Below are 5,547 nucleotides of genomic sequence, written 5' to 3' on the forward strand. Positions count from 1 at the left end.
TTTCAACTGTTTCCCAAAAAAAAATATTTTAAGTACTTCAAAGGAAAAATAAAAGTGGGTATTTAAAGCGTTTTGTGTCAATTGCACAAGCTGGCAACGTCGACAGAAATATGCGATGATAATAAAGGACAACAAATACATTATCTTGATGAGATAGACAAAGATGGCTGTCTATGAAGTCAGCGACGAACGAGGAAGGTCGTAAAATTTTATGAGATTTTCATGGCCGGTTGCTACTGGGGCTCGCCAGTAAGTACGCGCCTTATGATGGCTGTAAATAAACAGGTATTATTTTATAGACAAGCTGATCCGACATTCTTCTTTTTATTTCTTAGTAGGCGCTGTTGCAAAATCGTAAAAATGAAACAAAGTGATTTAAATTTTAAAACCCCATATTTGAAGATTGATTTTGATTGATTCAGTGGTGAATTTGAAAAATGCATGAATGAAACCCATAATTATTCAGTTTAAACTTTCATATGCAGTGTGCAGTGATAACCCAAATATAAGAGAATTCCCCTTTGAACAGTTCGGAAGGCTGGACGTTATAAAAATCATATAAGCTGTTTGTTCAGTTATGGATTGTCACGAGTATCGGCCACATCAATTCAATATCGTCTTTATCACCTGTGCTTCGTGACACTTTGATGGTAAGGTAACAATGGCAGCGTTTCCACCTGTTTAATTCCAGTATGATGTTGCACAGAAACCACACGCGGAAATTTTTCACGTAATACATACAACTCCGCAGTCCGATATGGTCTAGTGGCTAGGATACCTGGCTTTCACCCAGGAGGCTCGGGTTCGATTCCCGGTATCGGAATATTTTTGTAATTTTATAAAACATTTCAGTACATATTTTGTATGCAGCAATGCAGCATCGAAACCACTTGATTCTCACAAACCGGTACATTTGGTTATTGTTAGGTAATCTTCGAATATACAAATAACCTCCGATTTTTATTTTGAACTCTATTGAAGCAGAAAGCTGTATTTTAATAGAGAATGAAATAAAACTGAAAATAGTTTTAGTAGAGCGAAGTCAATATCGTAGTGTAATTAATTATGTAGTCCGATATGGTCTAGTGGCTAGGATACCTGGCTCTCACCCAGGAGGCTCGGGTTCGATTCCCGGTATCGGAACATCATTTTGTCACTTGGTACATCCATAATTTTAAAATTGCAGGAAAAGATTATGTTGCCATTAAAATATCGTTACTCTGACGAGGTCAAACGGGACCGACACCATGGTCAACATCTGATTTTCTTCGGTGGAACGTTCTCCATTTAGTGGTCCTGACGATGGCAAATCGGCTAGCTCAATTCAGATCGTAACAGTTGTTGATTTTCATATGATCTGAATGAATTTTTATTATATCATATATTTGTATGTATTCTCATATATTGTGTTTTATTTTCATCATTGTTTTTTGTTGATTCATTGAGATTTCTTGTTCTTATATGATTTTTATTTGTTCAAAATCGGGGGTGTTACGATTTTGTAAAAAAAGAGTAGTGGACTGTATGACAACATAATTGAATGGGAGATCTTATAAAAACATTTACTGTATATCGTTCACAATAATAAAATGAATAAGTTACCTGCATAAAGCTAATACAGTAATAAAAAACAAATACTAGATCTATAGACTCAGAGAGACATTATTCAACTAAAAGCATAGATAATCTAGAGCAGTTCAAATGAGAGGTCACTTGTTGAGGTCAGACTTGGACTTTGAGAAGTTCAATAAATTCAAAATTAACACAGCGTTCACAGTGACAGAGCTATTAATGAAAATTGATTGCGAGAATCTCTTTATTCCATCAGGAAAACATAAGGTTAGAATAATGAATTTTAATGAGAAGACCGAGTTGTAACAGTGAAATAGGCCAAGAGGTGAAACTGCATTGCCTATACATACACGCACCGGCGAATTAAGTACTGCAGATACGTAGATATTCAGTTCAACTGCACAATAGTTTTTTGGAGTTTCAGTTCAAATTGACTGTCCTGGACTGCACTGTATAGGCACTAATTATGATCATCAATGGAAGATCAATACATTAAATGTGAGCAGTTGACCAATAATTATGATTCAACTATGAGCAGTGCATGAATCTTATAAGTTGAATGAGAAGTGCGAAATTAATTAGTCTGAGAAGTGCTCTTCTTCTTCTACGTGCGGTGCCTCACCGGGCAGAACTGAGGCCTCGTGACCCATTGTTCGTCCGCTTGCAGTTGGAGAGACTTAAACCCTGTGACATGCTGACAAAAATGCCACAAGTCACAAGTCGACAGAGGGGTGTCCCTCTCACCATAGGAGTGGTGGGTGTTGTGTTTCCTAGGTGTGTCATCCTTAAGTCTTCGAGGTTGATACAGAAGAACAGAATGTGTTCAACCGTGCTCCTGAACCAGCGGCACAGGCAACAGCTAGTCAGTCCCATTCTATTTAAGTGGTTATTAAACAAATGGCCTGTCATTGCTCCAGTCACTAGACTCAGTTGTTTCCTCTTAAGAGCTAAGAGTTTTTTGACCTCAGGCACAGAGGATGGTCTCTCAATGAGAAGCCTCGACTGTCTGAGACCACCTCTCATGCTCCATCCAGAGGATAATTTCCTGTCCAGCCACCTATTGAAGAAGTTCTTGACAGATGTACGACAGATAGGCAGCGCCGGTCCCGAACCAACAAAAGCTGAGCGGGCTCCCTGCTTTGCAAGTATGTTTGCCTTCTCGTTCCCCGGAAGTCCTGCGTGAGCCGGGCACTAGATAACTTTCACAATGTTATCAGAAATAGCTCCCGCAGAGCCTCCCTGCATTTTTCTACTAGGCGTGAGTTAACCCTTTCCTTAGAAAGGGATTTCAGGGTTCCCTGACTGTCACAACAAATATAGAGGTGTTTTCCGGAGTACCCTCTGCGGATATTCTCCAATGTGAAGGCTGAAACAGCATACAGTTCAGCCTGCACTATGGAACAATCCTTCCCTAGGGGGATCGACAGATTGAAACGAGGTCCCACAATTCCCACTCCAGTCCCTGTATGCATTCCAGAGCCAGAACCAAGTGGGACCTTCAGGCTCAAGAAGCCTGTTTGGTGTAGAAAATAGGTCTCTGTCAGGGACAATTACCCTGTAGGGTTCGACAAAGTAGAAGGTGGTGCCCACGCGGTCCCCTCTATGGAGAAGGGATGCATTGGGATCCCTCACCATCTTAAGAGCCCTCGCATGCCCCCTGAATAGTCCTCTATCGCGCTATTGTCCCTGTTCCCAAACTCTAAGAGCTGTCTTCATAGCCACCTGTGTAACTACAAGGTCCAAAGGTGGTAGGCCCAGCAGACACTCCAAAGCTGCCGTAGGGGTGGATCTCAGAGCGCCTGTGATGGTTAGACATGCGTTCCTCTGACATTTGGTCATAATGGTGCGGCTGGAGTTCTTCCCTCAAGTCCACCACACCAGTGATGCGTAGGTAAGGATAGGCCTCAACACTACAGTGTACAACCAGTGCATAATGTGTGGTTTGAAGGCCCACCCTTTACCAAGCACTCTCCGAGTAGACCAAAAAATTACATTAGCCTTGCTCGACTGAGTCTCAATGTGTTTGTTCCACAATAACTTGTGGTCCAGTGTCACACCGAGATATCGAACTTGCTCGGATATGGTGAGGCCAATCCCAAACAAGCTAGGAAGCTTGATGCTGTGGGGCACCCTCTCCCTAGTAAAAAGAACCATCTCTGTTTTAGAGTTCGTTCTCTGAGAAGTGCTAGAATATTATAATGAATATGAAGAAGGCGAGAATATTACAATGAAATGGGATCAAGAATAGTTAATTGAAAGAGAAGAACAATCATAATTAATCTGAGTAGAGCAAGAATAGTATAATTAATATACATTACGTTGGTCTTGTAGAGTGCAAAAATTTATTTACATTCACAGAGACGGATTGCTTACAAGTAAGCACGATTAAAACGTCCATCAGAAAAATAGAAGATACAATTCATAAATTATGAGAGGTACAAATCGAGAGTACTAATGAGGGTAACCACTAATCGTTGGTTTCTAGAAGTGCAGAAGGCTGAAAGCTAACATGTATATCGAGCAGGGGCAATGCATATGAAAATGTTTCAATGAGAGTTCAAATTACAATGAGTATATCATACCAATTAAGTGTGCACGATTACCAGAGCAGGCCTTCCAAGGTGGAGCCAAGGACGAGAGAGTATCAACCACCCTGGAGAACATGAGGATTTATCTATCTGAAACTCGACAATAGTAATTGGTCCTATGTAATTGAGCAGTTAACAGAGTTGGCTGAGAAATGAAATGAACTGATTCAAATAAAAGGAATTAGCATGAGAAGACAGTAAATCAGTATTCATTATCAATGAGAAAGACTTGAGAAGATTCAATTCTGGTGCTACATATCCATTTCCATGTAAAAAATCTAAAGAGGTCTGAAAATCAAGTTGTCTTGATGAGACAATTGAGACTTCGAGTCTCAATTTAGTTTTTATTCCTACGAATGAAGAATTCATAAAATGATTTTTTGTTTGTTGAAATTTTCAATTTTCCGATTTTTATATTATTTTCATAATTTTTCAGTTTTTCATCATTGATTCATTTATTTTTCAATTCTTGAATAGAAAAATTTAGTGGGAAAGTGAGTTTCTACAATAAAATTACAAAAATATGTGATAAAACCATTGGAAATAGTCTCGAAAGTTTCGGAAAAGAAATACATACAATTGTATGAGATTTATATAAAAAAATTTCCATATTTTCAAAAACTGAATATCTAGTAATTCGATCAGCAATTACTTATAAATGGCATTGCTGGGTAATTGAGATCGGATAAACAAGTAAAATTCTCTATAGACAATGTTCAGAATTTGTGATCTACATTATCGGTATCGGTAGATATATTGATTATAAATGGGTATTATAAATTTGAATACTCAAAGATAACACCAAAAAAGAGATGTTACATTCTATGTAGTTCATTCGGCACAAAAAATTTTTTTACAGAAAAAAAATTATGTGGTGCCAATGCTCAGTTACTGTTAGATTACCATTTACATATTCAATTCAATACTAATACTGTTATTCTGTTACCAGATGTTCAAAATTATGATATTAGTTGTATATCCGATAATTTCGACTTAAACTTCTAATAGTGCCATCTTTTTTCAACGTGAAAAAACTAATCTCTACCCCCATTATGATTTCGTATTTCCGAACCACAAATTTATTTCGTCCTTCTCCAAATTCACAAACCAAATCGTCATGCAGTTTATCTGATACTTTTGTCACCTATTCATAGAAATGAATGGGGTACATTTGTAGAATACGTATTTTTTCTAACCTCATGAAGAAGCGGCAGTAAAACTCTAACAATCCTCAGTGACTTTGGTAAAATCAATTATGTGGTTCATAAATCTATCCCAGTCCATTATGGCTTGAATATTCTCTAGCCTTGTCTGGTAAATTGCCAATGAATACCATAACGAATTTGGGGTATTTAAAAGAGATCATTCGGTCTCATGGTGTGTGAAG

At 38.2% G+C, this 5,547-nt stretch overlaps 2 non-coding genes across 2 annotated transcripts; both read left to right on the top strand.

The window, feature by feature from the left end:
- Positions 1–751: 751 nt before the first annotated feature.
- On the top strand, positions 752–823 carry Trnae-uuc. The gene has a single exon. It is a non-coding gene; the product is annotated as a tRNA-Glu (tRNA).
- Positions 824–1,071: 248 nt separating this feature from the next.
- On the top strand, positions 1,072–1,143 carry Trnae-cuc. Its single transcript has one exon. It is a non-coding gene; the product is annotated as a tRNA-Glu (tRNA).
- Positions 1,144–5,547: the final 4,404 nt, after the last annotated feature.

The sequence above is a fragment of the Coccinella septempunctata genome, chromosome 7 (genome assembly GCF_907165205.1).
Source record: "Coccinella septempunctata chromosome 7, icCocSept1.1, whole genome shotgun sequence".
In the NCBI taxonomy this organism is placed as follows: Eukaryota; Metazoa; Arthropoda; class Insecta; order Coleoptera; family Coccinellidae; genus Coccinella; species Coccinella septempunctata.